Genomic DNA, 20,083 nt, shown 5'->3' on the forward strand with positions numbered 1-20,083 from the left:
ACAGGTGACGATGTGTGAAACTTTTGACAGTTGCTCTCGAAGAAAATCGCAGTGTGACTTGTGAGGAACATTCTGAAGCCACGGGAATTCCTCCACCACCAGCATTCCATATTCTGACAAATGATTCGAAGAGGAGAAAAATTTTTGCGAGATGGGTATCACACTGTTTGCTGAAGAGACGCAGAAATACCTGGATACTGTAACCTTGCTCAAACAAAGATTCGACGGTGAAGGTCAAGGATTCTTGAGTCGAGTTGTTGCTGTTGATGAAACATGGATTAGAGTCTTAGAACCAGAGTTGAAATCACAGTCCAATGAATGGAGAGTTTCATATTCTCTACGCCCAAACAAATTTTGACGCGCTCAACCAAAGCTCAAGCAAATGACGATTTTTGCTTATGATCACCAAGGAATCATCATGGCTGTTAGAATCCCATGCGGAACAAGTATCACGGCAGTGTAATATCTTAATTTCATGCAAAACCTGTGCACAAAAACGCACAAAACCTGACCTCAGTTGTTCTAGACTGCACCACTCACTCTCCACGACAGTGCTCGGCCGTGTATCGGCAATGTTGTAGCCCAAAACCTACGCGAATACGGATGGGAAGTTTTGCCGTTTCCTCCCTTTAACCTGGGCATGACTCCACCAGACCGACTCGTTCCCGAAGTTGAAAAAGCCTGTGCGCGGACGTCGTTATCTTTCTCTGGAAGAGCTATCCATCACTGTTGCCAGAGCCATTCGACAGATGAACAGAAGTGGTGTCCTCGATGGAACAAGGAGAGCTTCTGAGACGTAACTCAGTCACAGAGAAGCGGGGAGACTATACTGAAGGACTGTAAAGAGATTAGTGCTAAATGTGTAACAGTCTTTTCGCTGAACTGTTTGCAACACAGCGTTCATCTTTAAGATAAGTAGCACTCTATCCTTCTGCTAATATTAATGTTTAAGGAGTTATGTATTTTAAGTACAGCAACACGATGTATATATCCACTCATGAAATCTGTTTAAATAATCTATTACTGTACAGAAGGAACACTGATGAACATAGTTAAAGTACTACAGAAATTAAGTTTCATTGCTCTTTATTAAAATTGGCATTTATTCAGAAAGGCGTGAAGAGTACTGGTGCGATAACCTTTACTCATTTACTTAATGATACACGATTGCAAGACAGCAACAGCTAAATTTGAAACCAAGCCGTAAAAAATTGTTTATTCCACCAAATACTTCAAAATTCCAGAGAATATTTTTCTACAAAAACTTTAAAAGTACAAAGAAATGACACGCTTATTTTACTAAATTATTTATTTACTTTTAAGCGAAGAGTTAATTTAATAGACATTCAACTGCCTCTTTTCTACCTGCAATCTCTCGTACATACAGTCCACGGCCCTTCTCTAAGCCAAGATGGAGCAAGTTTTCGTCTAACATGCAACTGTACAGTAGAAAACTTAAATGGCAATGTCAGAACCGTTATTCGAATTGCAGTTCTTCCTATTACGGAATTCGGAATTCAATTTTAGTCGTTAACTGTAAGGAAGCACGAGTTCTACTAGTCTTTAAAGTATGGTGTGAATTTTAGGACGATGGGCAATTTTTAGGAGAGGTAAAATTAGATAGCTGCAATAATATCGAATAGCAAAATCCGCCTCACCATTGCATATAACGAAACTTGTGCTCTTTGTGGCCAAGTAACAATACGTGTAACTAGTTATTTGAAGTGCTTAGAAAACTTAAAACTGTGAAGCACAGCTATTTATATATCAACAAATACACTGGACTTGCAAATGTAAGGAACAGAATTGCAATCTTCGTAAGAATTTCACCCCTGTATCAGCCAATTCGATGTTTATGACCACGCCGCCTATGGATATTAAACCACATCATTCCCTTCTTTGTCCTTTCAATAACCGCGTACTAATTTACGAATTTGGAAAAAAATTGATCACTTCCATTACTGGTACAAACTTCAGTTAACTATGTGTCTAGTCTAAGATCAAATCTGGTCATTGTGATCCATTACCAATGACGAGGTATACTCCTTTGTCTTTATATAGCTCCGTGTGTGTGTGTGTGTGTGTGTGTGTGTGTGTGTGTGTTGGCCCTCGATTTCATTCATGTGGAGCAGGTTGCTGCTTGCACTTCCAGGTAGAATACTCGTATTTATGTGTAAGACATTTCTTGAAGAGTCACAAGACATTTCTTCAATTATATACATACAATTAAATGTATGTCAAAGCTATTGGAGTGACTATTTTGAAAGGTAACGTGTATTTTTGCAATGTCCTGGGAAACAATATATTCTAATATAGGAAATAAACTATAAATTTAGATCCAACGGAAGAAGATTAGCAGGCCACAACAGCATTGTTTCATTCCGATAACAACAGTCTTCTTCAAATGGTTCGAATAGCTCTAAGCACTATGGGACTTAGGTCTGAGGTCATCAGTCCCCTAGACTTAGAACTACTTAAACCTAACTAACCTAAGGACATCACACACATCCATGCCCGAGGCAGGATTCGAACCTGCGACCATAGCAGCCGCGTGGTTCCGGACTCAAGCGCCCAAAACCGCTCGGCCACCGCGGCCGGCCACAATCTTCTTCCCTCAATGCATATCCACTAATTGATGACTGCGAACACAAGTTCCACAGTTGCTTGATGAGTATGTATCAGTGGCTGGAGTGGTGTTACCCAATGATTCGCAGCCAAGACATCTTTCTTCCCAGTTTCCTCTGCCATCAAATTCTCCCTCAATTGTCAGCTGGGAGAAGAGAGATTTCTCGTTTAACGTGTCACGAAAAATAACAGAAATGGAAAACTGGATATTGTCAACAACTTTCAGAATTCAAATCATATGATGAAAGAATCATCTGCCCGTTGCTTTATCGGCTGGTGGCTTTAAAGGCATTGCTATTATCTCATCGGCTGTCTTCTGTGGTCAGCATTTTATTATTATTCTTTATTTGTAATTATTTACAGGCTAGCGATGTTGCCAACGAGTACAATGAGTGGAATTGAACATAACAGAAGGAACTGCAGGAAACTGGTGGTGGTGGTGGTGGTGGTGGTGGTGGTGGTGGCGGCGGCCGGTATATGGGGGGGGGGGGGGGGGGGGGTACTTTGTCACGTTCTGTATTCTGAACTAGAAAGGATAGAAGGAAGATTAGGGTTTAACGTCCTCTCGACATGAAGTTATAAGAGACGGAGCACATGCTTATAATGTTTCAAGGATGGGTAGGAAATTGGCCGTGCTGTTTCACTGGAACCGTCCCGGAATATGCCTGGAGTGATTTAGGAAAATCACTGTTCTGTGATGAGTTCCAGTAGTTCATGTGGGTACAAGACAGTGTTCGTGAGTATGTGCAAACAGAGCGTCGGGAGAAGTACGAGGAATATTGCAGACCACTTGAGTGAGTAAATGTTTCGAAAGCATGCTGCTGCCGCAGTCACTGAAAGAGGATTCCCCGCGAATGTGGTGCGACAGTTTCTCGGTACAGCGCAAACGTCCAGCTTACACTTACTGCCACTAGAGGCGCGCACGTCGCACAACCTCTCATAAAACGCGTTAGCGGCCGATCTGAAGCTCAGTAGTGTGTCCGCCTATCAGGCAGTGCGTAGCTGTTTACCAGTGGACACTACTGGGTAAGTGGAACACTGTTGCCGAAGCAGGCCAAGCGCGGCGATGCGCTTCACGCAGGCCGCTGGCTGCCCATGTTTACTTTGTAACACAGCATTTCGACATTCTGTTGGAAAGCGACGCTTGAGTTTCTGAGCAGCCATTAACAGAGAGACTGATAACAGGAAGGACACCGATAAAAACCCGTGTTCTCTGCACCAGGGCAAGTAGTATCGCTGCACTACTGTATTACACACACATCACTAAAATTAAAATCCTACGGAACACGGCATTTTCATTTGCATTTGATTTTTCCTCGTACTTCAGATAGAGGCGGAGGAGCCAATGGCGTGAAATAAATACTTTACTCTGCCCATGTGAAGGGAATAGGCTGAAATGTGTGCGTGTCATTAAGCTATGATCGAATGGGTGTTGCCAGTCAGGGGAGGGCAATCTTCGCTGATGTTTCTTCACATGTGACAAAGAAGGAACGAGCGCTAAAGTAACATCACTTCGCGTAAACGTGTAGTTGATAGGAAGCACCAGTACATTTACAGCTGTCGAAATAGTTATGCATCAGACGCTGCCTTGGCAAATACTGCATTAATTCGGGACAGGGCGTGCTGCAAAGTAATGCCTTCGAATTTTTTATGACGAAACTCTTAAAGCTTTTTAAATAAAACAAACGTTATTATAATTCTACATCTTTATTCTTCATATCTATATTTCGGCAGCCCTTTGCAGCTAGGGGGCTCCGAATTGTAACGTGTAACTCGGCGGGGTGTAACATAACTATGTTGGTGATTGAGAAACAGTGTGCTGTAATCGATTTTAGAATTCGAACAGTTCGTCCACACATGAAACACCCTCTCCTTCAGCGTGACAATGCCACATTACACACACAGGCGCTGCGACATCTGCAACAGTCCCACACCTTGGCTTCAATATCATCGATCAGTCTACATAAACGAGTTGATCCCATCCCATTTCATCTGTATCCAAAACTTAAAGAACATCTTCGACGACTTCACTTTGATAGTGATGAAGCGGTGAAAACTGAGGTGAGGTTGTGGCTCCGACAACAAAGTCAAACATTTTACAGTAACGGTATCAACAAACTGCTCTCTCGTTGGGAGAAATGTGTTCGTGGGGGTGACCGCGTTGCGAAACAAATATGTGGACGCGAAGCATAAATATCTAGAATGTTTAAGTGTGTTTTATTTTAAAAGCTTTAAATGATGATGATGATTTCAGTCCGAAGACTGGTTTGCTGAACCTCTACCGGCTAGTTTATTCACTGAAAGCGTTTTTATCTCTCAACGACTACAGCAACTTACATACTTTTGTACCAACTTAAAGTATTCACGCCTTAGTAACAAGTCGAACTGTACGTCAGGTCAAACGTGAAGTCGGATACCAGCTTCCTGCGTACTGAGCGTTACTCTACCATTCTTCAAAATTTATATGTCAAGATTATATTTCAGGTCTACTAAGATTAGTTAACCTGGTAATGAAGGATATCACTGTATACAATTGCAGGCAAAGCCGTAAGCGCAGAAGAAAAAAAAAACCTGATAATTGTCATCGTTGGCTGCAACAATAATTATATAAGAGAAATGAAAAGACTGTCGAAAGTTGGAACATAAGAAAGAAGAATGATCAAACAATGAGAAAAACATTGTGTACGAAAATACTGCCTCGTGAAAATAGGTATCCCTTAAAAATGAAAAGTATTTGTTGGTGTTTGAGTCATTCCATTAGGCACACTGAATTCAATCTGCTAGAATACAAGCGAAGTCTATGGGCTCATCGATACCAAACATCGCCGTCACTTCTGACTGAAACTAACAGTTATGTAGTCAAAAGCTACACGAAAGCGATTAACACCAACATTGGGCCGCCTCCTGTTTTGTTTGCAACGGCATGGCGCTTGCTATTTAAAAGGTAAAGCTTTGCAAAATGATCATTACTCGATAATGTGAGCTAAAGACCACTTCTTGTCCAACAACTGTCAACCAACGCCATGAAGTTACACAACGCACAACATGTAAAGCAGCATGGCTCGTAGTTATCGTAAGAATGCGTTAATGAAGACAGGCTATATTTGCAGAAAGCAATTTTAGTTACGGGTTTATTCTTTCGTTTGAACAGCGCTACCGTCCAGTACAGTTTCCAGTGTACAGCGAATGTACACGATCTTCCTGGACTATAGAGACAAAGACAATGGCGAATGTATTACAGCTGCAATTACATGCAGATTATAAGAAACACGGAAGAAAGTAAGGTTAAAGTTTCTCGTGCCATCAAGGTTGAGGTGATTAGAAACACAAAGTACAATCCAGTGCTGCTGACATTAAAACATTAAGGTGGGCGACGCAGTCTGATCGTTCTTGTCCTTTCAATTACTTCATTCTTATCTCTGATCTGACATCTCGTATCCTCTACAACTTGATGAACTTCTAATTACAAGTTGCGCAACAGAGTTTTCGTTAATTGTTGCTGTCTCATCGTAGCACCGATAACCTACTAAGCCGTAAGACTGTCAAAACTTTACACAGTGGTTTGGTTTCGATCCTATGCCCAGCCCAGGCTTCTTTATTGCAGTATCCAGTGGTTTCCACATATTAGTCCAGCCAAATACGGGAGATTAATTGCCCATTCCTTCTCTGCTCCCTTCACTCATCTTAACGTCCTCCTCCTACACACACAAAAATGCAGTAAAGATACATAACAGTATTTCTCTGCAACGACACTCCATCAATCTGTTTTTGTACAGTTGAGAAAATGTCACAACCAAGTACTAAACTACACAATTTTCAGGCTCCTTCTTGCAACTAAAAGAACCGGTTTTCTGTAACTGGCACGTGATATGAAGAACCTGGTTGTGACACGAGGTCAGCTTCGAGATATTTCGCCAAGTGTCCATTTCTCCTCAACAAAGAAGGCGAATGGCAACTAATGGTTTCATTAACCAAATCATTCTTTACTTACACAGCACAAGAAAACCCAATCAACTAATTAAACAATGACGGATTTTTATTTGACAAGCTGCGATTTAGCATTAGTATATTGTTCGAATCTTCAAGTTGTGCTGGGTCTTGACGAGCGGTTCATAGCTTTTTCTGTCAACGAACGTAAAGAATTTGCTCGTGAGTAATAGAACCTTAATTAGGAGGTACTTTTCTAATTGTGGAAAAGTAATGCATCTGTATCATGTTGCCGTGTTGTCGCCGTTAGCCGTTGGATGACTGATTCTTTTCGGTACCCGATAGTTCAATATCCATTTTCTTATCTGGTCTCCAATTCTACATCCACATAGATACTCCGCAAGCCACCGTACGATGCGTGGCAGAGGATACTCTGTACCACTACTAGTTATTTCCTTTCCTTTTCCACTCGTAAACAGAGCGAGGGAAAAACGACTATCTATATGCCTTCTAGTATCTTCGTGGTCCTTATGCGCAATGTACGTTGGCTGCAGTGGAATCGTTCGGCAGTCAGCATCAAATGTCAATTCTCTAAATTTTCTCAATGACGTTTCTCGGAAAGAATGTTGTCTTCCCTTCATGGATTCCCATTTGCATTCCCGAAGCATCTGCGCAGAACTTGTGTGTTTTTCGAACCTACCGGTAACAAATCCGAATTGCTTCGACGTCTTCCTTCAATCCGACCCTGTACGGATCCCAAACACTCGAGCAGTACCCAAGAATAGGTCGCACCAGAGTCCTATATATGGTCTCCTTTACAGGTGAACCATTCTTTCCTAAAATTCTTCCAATAAACCGAAGTCAACCATTCGCCTTCCCTATCACAGTTGTCACATGCTCGTTCCACCTTACATAGCTTTGCAGCGTTAGGCCCAGATACTTAAATGACTTGACTGTGTCAAGCAGGACACTAATACTGTATCCGAATGTTGCAGGTTTGATCTCCCTACTCATCCACATTAACTTACATTTTTCCACATTTAGGGCTAGCTGCCATTCATCACACCAACTGGAAATTTTGTCTAAGTCTAACCGCAATTCTGTGGAGGAGCCTTCGTGAAACCCTAAGATTCGTTGGCACACGATAAAAGTTCCTGGGGTAAACGACAAAGTCTTTAGGGTAATTCAGGACAACAGTCATAACGACAACTGTCAGATAAAGATAATTATCAAATTAAAGCCAGATTGTGAAGTAGCAATTAATATATTTCTTCTATGGCACATAGCTCGTACTTTTTTCATTCTCCATGGTTATGGGCGCTATGGAGTCACAGAACGCTAATCTCATAGCTGATATCGGAGCGCAATATATCGGTCCAGCAGACTTCACAAACACGTTATGCACGATAACACGAGAGCCTGAGCCCGGAGAGCGAAAGGACTGTGAGTTGTCGCCCAGAGCGTCATCAGCGTTTAGTGACGTAAGCGGCTCGCTGCTCTCCTCATGACAGCTGACGACGCCTCACAGATTTCCACGTGGCCTCTCGCGCCAGGAGCGGCAACTTAAATCGCTATTGCCGAAACTAAACTCCAGCCGTACATAAACAGCGACTTTAATAGAGATGACGTCCGACAGGAGAATACCTCCACATTTTTTTTCTGAAGGATTTTCACTGAATAGTTGTAACAAGCATTTCTTGTTGACTATGCTCTTTTTGAGACTTATACGACGGACATGGATTTCTGAATCTGATAATGAAAGACGACGTTTAAGGTCAACAAATTAACTCATGTTCCGATGTCGGCCCATTACAGGTCAATGCACTGTATCGTAAATTTACTAGCAAAATGACTGTGGGCCTGAAGTGTACTGGCAGATCAGCAATATGCACATCTACTGGACTCAAAAATGTCCACAGTCACAAACTGTTTTCGGCGTCGAATAGCAGAGAGCGCCAGATTGCTGTATCTTCCAACAATTCGATCCAAACACACCACATGATAACTTCTTCACATTCGTTTCTGATTAGTATTGAACAAATGCGGCATCTATCATGCATAAAAGCAAAAAAATCTTGCACAAGGGTACCTTCTAAACACCATTTCAGACGTTAAGGTGATGTTCTTTAACAAATTGCGAAACAAAATTTCTAATACTTATTTCTTCATATGGAATATACCGCACTTTTTTTCAAGGATGTGCTCCAACGTTGTACAGTTTCGCAGTTTTCATGCGTCTTTCGCGTCGTCTTCAAGAGCTGAACGGCACGCTTAAATGTGCAGCCCAACTACTCAACTAGTGAATATGAAATAACAGACTCATTAAGAGTATTCACCAACACAGAACAAATTTTCGTTTACAATCCGGAATTTCTCATGACAAGAAATTCCGTATTATCTGTTTCAAAGAAAATAAGTGTGTTTAATGCTCTATAAACAAAAAAAACTAAGTTCTTTTGTTACACAAGACATATTCTAGTATAGTCATGATATCATTTCATATTTATAGGTCATATACACAATTCCTAGGAAATGATGTAGAATGAATCAGTACACTGGCTACGTTTAAATGCATTGTTTGCATGTTGGAATATATGCAATATCCAGAACACTAATTAGCAAAGTCGCATTATTTAATGAATGTGAACATAATAGTTTTGACCCTGCTGAAAACAGCTTTGTCTTATCTATGACGCATGCTACTAGTTTTTTTAACTGAAAATTCGTCCACGGACTACGAGCGGTCCAGTAGAAACGATCTGAAATTAGACTTAAAACCATCTTAGTTGCTTGTCAGACACCGTGTTATTGAAAAAATGGTCAATTATTTTCGTGACTGTGTACTTAACACTTCTCAGAAACTTGATAAAACTAATGAGTACCTTCTAGTGCTGAAGCTGTGAACATCCTTCTCTAAATTTGTTGGATTATTACTGACGAATTTTTTTATAAAATTACATGTATTTATTCGAGTCAGGAGCATACAAAAAGGAGTCTGTAAAATTAAAATTTCAGGCAAGGAAAAAGAAAGAATTTATACATAGCCGTTTATAATTAAAAATGGTTCAAATGGCTCTGAGTACTATGGTACTTAACATCTGTGGTCATCAGTCCCCAAGAACTTAGTACTACTTAAACCTAACCAACCTAAGCACATCACACACATCCATGCCCGAGGCAGGATTCGAACCTGCGACCGTAGCGGTCACGCGGTTCCAGACTGAAGCGCCTAGAACCGCACGGCCACACCGGCCGGCATTTATAATTAAAACATGAATAAGACAGGATGATGGTCTATCACCACTACTCTTCAACTGTGCTCTGCAATACTTGTTGAGAGAATGGTACTAGAAAAATCGCAACAAAATACAAATTCGAACCAAGAAAGGTCAAACAACCTTAACGTTACTAGCTAACAAAATACAAAAATCCTGAAATCAAATAATCAGCAAAACAGACATAAATAAAAAATAAATAAATCAGGACTCCAGATATCATTCGAAAAGAAAGAGATGGTGGTAACAGACCCGCGAGCAATAAAGTACATAACAGTGAACGACAGAAAAGTACGTAGCTACTACAAAAGCAGCTCGCCCGTGTCTCCTATCTGCGTCGATAAAACAGTCTAAGTAAACAGTTACCACAGCACCTGTTCGGTGAGAAAACGCGAGCCGAGCAAACAATACTGTTCCTTCAACGGCATAAAGCAGCTTTTCTCCTTATGGATATTCACGCAGGTACAATGCAGTTACCACCGTAATCAAAGGGCGTATACATGCGACGTTCGCTCAGTTGTATGCTACTAGCGACAGAGGGTGGGCTTACTGGTAGTTGGGAGCTCCAACGTCAGGCGCGTAATGGGGCCCCTTAGGGATATGGCAGCAAGACAGGGGAAGAAAACCAATGTGCACTCCGTGTGCATACCGGGGGGAGTCATTCCAGATGTGGAAAGGGTCCTTCCGGATGCCATGAAGGGTACAGGGTGCACCCATCTGCAGGTGGTCGCTCATGTCGGCACCAATGATGTGTGTCGCTATGGATCCGAGGAAATCCTCTCTGGCTTCTGGCGGCTATCTGATTTGGTGAAGACTGCCAGTCTCGCTAGCGGGATGACAGCAGAGCTCACCATCTGCAGCATCGTCGACAGGACTGACTGCGGACCTTTGGTACAAAGCCGAGTGGAGGGTCTGAATCAGAGGCTGAGACGGTTCTCCGACCGTGTGGGCTGCAGATTCCTCGACTTGCGCCATAAGGCGGTTTTTTTAGGTTAGATGGCCTTGGGCAAGTACAGAAAGGGCAACAGCCACAACGGGTGCAGGGCAAAGTCAGGACATGCGGAGACCAAGCAGCAATCGGTATTGTAATTGTAAACTGTAAAAGCTGCGTTGGTAAAGTACCGGAACTTCAAGCGCTGATAGAAAGCACTGAGGCCGAAATCGTTATAGGTACAGAAAGCTGGTTGAAGCCAGAGATAAATTCTGCCGAAATTTTTACAAAGGTACAGACGGTGTTTAGAAAGGATAGATTGCATGCAACCGGTGGTGGAGTGTTCGTCGCTGTTAGTAGTAGTTTATCCTGTAGTGAAATAGAAGTGGATAGTTCCTGTGAATTATTATGGGTGGAGGTTACACTCAACAACCGAGCTAGGTTAATAATTGGCTCCTTTTACCGACCTCCCGACTCAGCAGCATTAGTGGCAGAACAACTGAGAGAAAATTTGGAATACATTTCACATAAATTTTCTCAGCATGTTATAGTCTTAGGTGGAGATTTCAATTTACCAGACATAGACTGGGACACTCAGATGTTTAGGACGGGTGGTAGAGACAGAGCATCGAGTGACATTATACTGAGTGCACTATTCGAAAATTACCTCGAGCAATCAAACAGAGAACCGACTCGTGGATATAACATCTTGGACCTACTGATAACAAACAGACCCGAACTTTTCGACTCTGTATGTACAGAACAGGGAATCAGTGATCATAAGGCCGTCGCAGCATCCCTGAATATGGAAGTTAGTAGGAATATAAAAAAAAAGGGAGGAAGGTTTATCTGTTTAGCAAGAGTAATAGAAGGCAAATTTCAGACTACCTAACAGATCAAAACGAAAATTTCTATTCCGACACTGAAAATGTTGAGTGCTTATGGAAAAAGTTAGAGGCAATCGCAAAATGCGTTTTAGACAGGTACGTGCCGAGTAAAACTGTGAGGGACGGGAAAAACCCACCGTGGTACAACAACAAAGTTAGGAAACTACTGCGAAAGCAAAGAGAGCATCACTCTAAGTTTAAACGCAGCCAAAACCTCTCAGACAAACAGAAGCTAAACGATGTCAAAGTCAGCGTAAGGAGGGCTATGCGTGAAGCGTTCAGTGAATTCGAAAGTAAAATGCTATGTACCGACTTGACAGAAAATCCTAGGAAGTTCTGGTCTTACTTTAAATCAGTAAGTGGCTCGAAACAGCATATCCAGACACTCCGGGATGATGATGGCATTGAAACAGAGGATGACACGCGTAAAGCTGAAATACTAAACACCTTTTTCCAAAGCTGTTTCACAGAGGAAGATCGCACTGTAGTTCCTTCTCTAAATCCTCGCACAAACGAAAAAATGGCTGACATCGAAATAAGTGTCCAAGGAATAGAAAAGCAACTGGAATCACTTAACAGAGGAAAGTCCACTGGACCTGACGGGATACCAATACGATTCTACACAGAGTACGCGAAAGGACTTGCCCCCATTCTAACAGCCGTGTACCGCAAGTCTCTAAAGGAACGGAAGGTTCCAAATGATTGGAAAAAAGCACAGGTAGTCCCAGTCTTCAAGAAGGATCGTCGAGCAGATGCGCAAAACTATAGACCTATATCTCTGACGTCGATCTGTTGTAGAATTTTAGAACATGTTTTTTGCTCGAGTATCATGTCGTTTTTGGAAACCCAGAATCTACTATGTAGGAATCAACATGGATTCCGGAAACAGCGATCGTGTGAGACCCAACTCGCTTTATTTGTTCATGAGACCCAGAAAATATTAGATACAGGCTCCCAGGTACATGCTATTTTCCTTGACTTCCGGAAGGCGTTCGATACAGTTCCGCACTGTCGCCTGATAAACAAAGTAAGAGCCTACGGAATATCAGACCAGCTGTGTGGCTGGATTGAAGAGTTTTTAGCAAACAGAACACAGCATGTTGTTATCAATGGAGAGACGTCTACAGACGTTAAAGTAACCTCTGGCGTGCCACAGGGGAGTGTTATGGGACCATTGCTTTTCACAATATATATAAATGACTTAGTAGATAGTGTCGGAAGTTCCATGCGGCTTTTCGCGGATGATGCTGTAGTATACAGAGAAGTTGCAGCATTAGAAAATTGTAGCGAAATGCAGGAAGATCTGCAGCGGATAGGCACTCGGTGCAGGGAGTGGCAACTGACCCTTAACATAGACAAATGTAATGTATTGCGGATACATAGAAAGAAGGATCCTTTATTGTATGATTATATGATAGCGGAACAAACATTGGTAGCAGTTACTTCTGTAAAATATCTGGGAGTATGCGTGCGGAACGATTTGAAGTGGAACGATCATATAAAATTGATTGTTGGTAAGGCGGGTACCAGGTTGAGATTCATTGGGAGAGTCCTTAGAAAATGTAGTCCATCAACAAAGGAGGTGGCTTACAAAACACTCGTTCGACCTATACTTGAGTATTGCTCATCAGTGTGGGATCCGTACCAGATCGGGTTGACGGAGGAGATAGAGAAGATCCAAAGAAGAGCGGCGCGTTTCGTCACAGGGTTATTTGGAAACCGTGACAGCGTTACGGAGATGTTTAACAAACTCAAGTGGCAGACTCTGCAAGAGAGGCGCTCTGCATCGCGGTGTAGCTTGCTCGCCAGGTTTCGAGAGGGTGCGTTTCTGGATGAGGTATCGAATATATTGCTTCCCCCTACTTATCCTCCCGAGGAGATCACGAATGTAAAATTAGAGAGATTAGAGCGCGCACGGAGGCTTTCAGACAGTCGTTCTTCCCGCGAACCATACGCGACTGGAACAGGAAAGGGAGGTAATGACAGTGGCACGTAAAGTGCCCTCCGCCACACACCGTTGGGTGGCTTGCGGAGTATAGATGTAGATGTATAAGCAGGTCATAAAATTCGTTATTGAGTCAGTAAGCCTATCTCTTTCTTGCTAACGCTTAACATCTCTGCGACATTAGTGACAGCATTTGGCTACCTCAGTTTTGTTAAGTTTGGTGGGGTCCACTATTAAGAGCTGGCCACTTTACCGCTGCCTCGCCTTGATCCAAACTCACCAACACAGGGACTCGCAAAAAGCAACACGGCTATCGAGCGAGAAATTGCTTGTGTTGATTGCAAACTACGAATGAGCTTCGTCTGCCCAAGCCTTTGCAGTGCTTTATCCTCACTCTGCACAAAATCAATTGAGTTTCAGTGCAAACAACAAGGAGATGGAGAGGAAAATCAAATTGTTAAGGCACATTAGCAATTTTTTTCTCATTTTTTCGACACGCGTTGTATGTTGTTAAAGTTCAGAACTACACGCGAATGAACTCCGATCACTGACTGACTCACCCTTGCTAGAAATTCAGATTTTTCTATTTCTAAACACAGCGGATGGAATTGACTGGTGTCGGTGCCCTATCTGGGAACCATGCAAAGCGACAAAACACATGCGAGATTAGCTGGTTAAGTAGGAAGAACAGTATCTGCCAGCGGTGCTCAACATAACGACTGGAATACTATTATAATTAACAACTATTCCTCTTTTTTATGACAGTGTGATATTCGCGGTTGACGGCTGCGCAGTGCAGACGATAAACGCGGATGTGTGTTTAATTTTTCAACTATTGAATCCGTGAGCTCAAGACAATCTTTCGCCGTAATCTCAACACAATTTACAGCCGTCTTGCAGCTCACACATGAGGGTAGCAGAAGCAACACGCCGACAACTGATTTGTCCTTTCTGTTTACTTCTGCGTTGGTTGCATGTCGTCCACCCCGCAACGACAAATCTAAGAAAGTAATATTCACAGAAACTACGGGAACTGGAAATCATCATTGCAGCTGATCCGTCACTTTATACAACTCCTTGCTTGTGCATTAAACCACCGAATTCTTGCGCGCATAATTTCTTATTGGCCAGATGTACGCCTGGTACGGCGTGCAATGACAGTATCCGATAATTTATTATCTCTTTCTACCCCCGCGAATTTCCCATCTATATCATAAATTTCATTTGTAACAAACTTGAAGTAATTATTAATACAACTTTTGGGTATGGGACCTCAATGCTTCACTAGACATAGTGTTACTCGGGATGGTACGCAAATGAATTCGTCCACTCGGTGCACCAGCTGGAAGCCAACCACGGCATACCTTCATATATCTGATACAAACAAGGAGGATTCGGGTTTTATATCCCTTCGACGATGAATGCCTGCGAAACGGAACGTAAGTGCGTGCCGCACGTGGATTTGGAGGAAAATCAGTCATGTCTTTTTCAAAGTAGTTATCTTGACATTCGTTTACGCGATTCATGGAAATCACGAAGAACCTAGATCTGAATGCCCAAAAGGAGATTTCAACACGGTTTCCCCCTCTCCTCCCAACTGAGTGATTTCACATAAACAAAAAACTGAAAGAAATTGAGTCCAGGAAAAAGTATTAATACCAATGGAGGATCGAATCCCGAATATTTAAGATAAAAATTTAAAGCTCCTCTATTCAATAGGCAAAATTGTAGATAAATGTGAGACAGTACCTTTCTTTAATTCTTCAATTTTGGCAGAGACTTGACTGGCAGAAATTATAATACGCGTTAAGTACCATCAGCTGGAACACAAACAGATTATACTTACCATGGGTGCCATTACATAAGTCGAGATACATTCATCCGAGACATACCACCAGTCATGGTAAATAAGCGGCAAAAAAACAAGCACGAGCTACTCGTTCTGAACAACATGCTGGAGATATTTTTGCCTCGCATCCTTGTGAGTCAATTGCCGCCTCTTGTGTATCGTCAGGAAGAATCAACACGACAAACAGCAGATATAAATAGTGGCGGACCCAGCACTGCGGTGTGACGCAAAATAGGCAACACGACAGAAAATATTAAATAACATTTCAAAGGGATACAGTTCAATAATCAAGTCCCGAATTGATTGCTTTCAGGTACAGCAACATTTCTTTGCAACGTGAATGTTGCAGGTCTTACAAAAAAAACTTTACTTCGCTTTCACGGGAATTTGATACTATATCAAATCGTCACTGAGGAGTCTCAGGTGGCGACAGTTATGGATGCTTATCATCCCTGGTCTTTGCTAAGCAAAGTGCGCCAATCACAGTGGGCCCGTTGATGAAAAACAGGTTGCCCAGACTGACAATGGAGTTCTTTCCTGCAGTGAAGGATTCATTCTTGTGTGTCACACTTTGAATAGTATCCCTGGTAGCGAAAATATGTCATTTGGCGGCAAAGTACACCGGGAGAGTATCTCACGTTTTCCTTCCTTACTTGTACCCATGTGTTACAATTCAATGCTGACTGCACTCGGATATGCAGATCATCTCCCACAAGCTACTAACTTCCTCGTGAAGTTTCAGTCGTAAAGAGGAGAATGGTGATATAAGAAATTATCGCAGCTTCACGTCGACGTTGGTAACAGTAGTATATGTTCAGTGAGAAAATTAACAGCTGTTACACAATAGAGTAGGAGTCTGCGACCTTCGTTGTTATTTAGATACTTTGCCAATTTATGTACGACGATAAAATCTGATTGTTATAAGTCCATCGTTTACTTGGTTCCTTAACTAGGAAATTAACTAACGCTCTTGCTTTAATAATTGTTGGCACGTTTGAGCTACAATAAATAAAGTACTAGTCTACCAAAAGTTATTCTCTTTAGCTGCTTCACTTAAGCGATGTTGATAGTGATGAGAAACTGTGAATGTCTTTCTGATTTCGACTGAGAGATTATTTTACACAAATTCACAACTCTTGGCTACTCATGGATGGCTAACTGTACAAAGATTATATTGTAAACAAGCCTGTATATGACTAAACTAGGCTGTGACTAAACTGTCATCTGCTACCTTTGCAATAATCATACGTTCCAAATCAAGATTTGTGTTAAACCGCGAAGATATGCCACTTTTTATATTGTAGTGAATGCTAACACTAGTACTTTATCGGGAGCCATTGACGGCTCGGCACCAAAATGCAGCATCTTTGTGGATCGTTGTCCCCAAGGAAGAGCGAGCATTGCGATTAAGAGCAGGATTGGGTACATTCGACAACGGCACATATTAACGTAATGAAAGGAATATGGTCATCCAATTTTTTCTGCTCTGTGGTCTCCCTACAACATAAAGGCTAACGGTGAGATGGTTCCTTTGAAACTGGCACGGCCGATTTCCTTCCTCATTCTTATCAAAATCCAGCTTGTCCTCCGCCCATAATGACCTCATCGTCGACGTATCTTTAAACCCTAGCCGTCCGGTTTTCGGCGACCTCAGCTGCCAGGAACCAAAGATACTCTCAACAGCACTAACTGCGTATGGGAAATAGTAGATGTCAATATCACATTCTAAAGCTCATTCGTATTGCTCTCCCGCCAACAAGTCAATACTTAGACTCTTTCGCTTTACTTCCTCCCTACGCATGCCGATTATAACACGATGATAGTTCGGGTTGATACCATACATAAAGGAACATACTTTTAAGCACACTACTGTATACTGGAATAACTAATGTAGACCATCTTTAATTACCTATATGATTCAGGGCATCATATAACAACATTTGTTCCACTGGAGTAGCTTAGAAATAGGCACAGTAATCGTTAATGCTGACACTCAAATACAATGTGTGGTCACTGCAAACGGCAAAGACTGAACGCATCATTGCGATGTATTCAAAAGATTGCCGACGAATATCTGAAGACGAGTTCTCCCTTTGCACAACAAGAGCAAGCTTTAGTTCTAGAACCAATCTGGAAGCTACTGGCCTTGCTCCCTGCATCTTGTAAGCGAATCGCAGACGTGTTCAGCTGCCTATCCCGATACGTTGTGAGCATCTCTGAATGTTCTCGATCGTGAGTATTCTTGCCCTAATCTTCGAATACCTTCTGGGTCTTTGAAAGAGTGTCCGCAGTCGTGAAGCTCAGCGTTGAAACTGTTGGCAATGGTCACCTCATGATACGATGGAGCCGCTTCCGTTCCACCAACGGCACGTTCGGCCACGGATTCTGTTAATTCATGGTGCCGAGCTATACTACGCTTACTGCATATGGGCGATTAGCTCCAGACACCAAGGCCTCCTCGAGCTCCGGCACTTCAGCCGTACAACCATCTAGCCTGTCACAGGGCTAACTCAGTTGTTTAGTCTCTTCCTGTTCCTGAACTAGATAGTTGTACTTAGAGCTGGCTACAACTGAAAACAATTCCCATATTGTATCAGTATATACTGACTGACCTCTTAATTATTTTGCTTATTGTCGTCGACATTTGACTCTAACATTCGATTACCTCGCAGTAATATTAGAGCACTCATTTTTATGCTGACATTGGTAGAAACCTGCATTGTGGCGAGATCACAAAGTCAAATTTCATGTCAGTTATGTCCTGCAGTTTTAATTAGCTGAATCTTTAATATACATATGTAAAATTTCTTACCTTTCTGAAATAGTAGTATCGATAATTACTCTCTTCGTCGTCCTTCCAGTACGGAAGTTTATGTTTGTGTTTTGTACTCTGCGAAAAATTTGGTGGATTTTATTTTCACGTTTAGTGACACCTAAAAGAGGTTCTGGCAAGATATGTACAAGCAGTACTTGCTAGAACGATGCAATGCACCACGTGATTCGGAGCACCATCCTTAGCTTATACGCAAGACATATCTAACAACACCAAATCTTCATAAACAAAGAAATAACGAACTAAAGTCGTCATATGCATCGGAAAAATTGAAATGTAATCGACACCGACGTTGTATTCGACAAAGCTAATAGCTGATGTGCTAGGTCAATATTAGATACTAATAATTTTCTGTCGCACTAGCAGAAGCTTTCGTGCATTTTACTCAGTGACATCCGGTAAGCTGCCAAAGAACCGGGTAAAATGTAAATGTACCTGTCCCATAAATAAACTGTAAAAGAAGATAACAATGACCTCGGCTTTTAACAAAGCATATCACCCACGGACGTCAGCATGACTAGTGACGCACATCACACGGTCAGTATTCCGTATTTCCAAGTAAAATTATACTTCACTCAGTTCGCCAGTAAGACTGAACGTACTAGAAGAAACTGAACACAAAATCTCTTCAGGTCATCAGCAAAGGCTACAACACGGGGAACACACAGAATACCGCGCGTTAGCTTGGAATATTGACACTCTTCCTTCGTCATCACCTCCACGATTTCCTGAAATGGCACCACTGTAGTCTCAGTTGGCTGTGAAGGGCTGTTGGGAAGCCCGGCGAGGGCCAAATTTATCATCGAGATCATCTCGACGAGGAAGCTGCTAAATACTATACGATTCGCTGCGGGTCACATTGTTTGTTGACTGTGAGAAATCTTGGACGATAGCACATTCCATGACTCTTGACTAATCCTCCCGTTGATTTCAGATGCAACTCAAGACCCTTTCCGTTGGTGTTGTGAACCTGCTTTCATTCAATACTTATACCATCGTCTACATACCGACCTATCGGCCGCACATGATGCGCCATGCTCACTGGTTTAGTTTAGGATCAAGATATGCCAACTATCTAGCGCGTACAAACTTTTGTTTCATTTGCGAACCTTCCTTGGAGGTATATTCTACTTTCGCTCCTTGGAGGTATATTCTACTTTCGCGATTGTTTCCACGAAGATGTGACAATAATAGCGAAAGATCCTCCAACATCCAGACCAGATAATTACTGACACATATTGCCCACTAGCGAAAATTTAAAGCGGTCAGCTGATATCGAATCTGGTACGACAGCGTCAACTAGCTGCCAATGGCAACTAAAACACCAAGGAGGCAGTGTAGTAACTAACAAGAGTGCAACGATTGCTAAAAAAACAGTTAAATTATGGTTCAAAATCATCTTTAGAGATATCGAAAAGGAGAAAACGGATGCGTGACGAGCATCATAAAACGCATTAGCAAAAGTGGCAAAGTATGTTTACGACCGCAGACTTCTAGTAGGAGTTGGCGAGATGCATTCTATGGTAATGCAATGAGAAAGCATCTCTCCGTGCACCGCTAGAATATGGTGGCCTGGCGTAACTGAACATCTGACCGTTATGTGAGTATGCTTTATACGAGTCCAGTGAATGCTACCCTGTGCTCTTGAGGCATTGTCATTATACAACACGATAATACGGGTCTAGAAAAAACTGAAGGAATGCTGTACGACATTCTTCCTCGTTCTGAACATTCTCAACAGTTTTAAGACCTAAGAAATATGCGACTAGTATCTGACAAAGAGAAAGCACACGTTAATTGCGTTAATATTT

At 42.1% G+C, this 20,083-nt stretch overlaps 2 protein-coding genes across 3 annotated transcripts in view; one reads left to right on the plus strand and one right to left on the minus strand.

Annotated features, from left to right (window-relative positions):
* The window catches only part of LOC124606989 (charged multivesicular body protein 7), a 223,538-nt gene that overhangs the window by 163,457 nt on the left and 39,998 nt on the right, over positions 1 to 20,083 (minus strand). The gene's annotated exons all lie outside the window — the stretch shown is intronic.
* Positions 3,602 to 20,083, plus strand: part of LOC124606997 (pantothenate kinase 3) — a 175,257-nt gene continuing 158,775 nt past the window's right edge. For both annotated transcript variants that reach the window (XM_047139145.1, XM_047139196.1), the window contains exon 1: positions 3,602 to 3,651. The gene's annotated coding sequence lies outside the window, so the exon portion shown is untranslated. The remainder of the gene's footprint in view (positions 3,652 to 20,083) is intronic.

The sequence above is a fragment of the Schistocerca americana genome, chromosome 1 (genome assembly GCF_021461395.2).
Source record: "Schistocerca americana isolate TAMUIC-IGC-003095 chromosome 1, iqSchAmer2.1, whole genome shotgun sequence".
NCBI classification, from domain to species: Eukaryota; Metazoa; Arthropoda; class Insecta; order Orthoptera; family Acrididae; genus Schistocerca; species Schistocerca americana.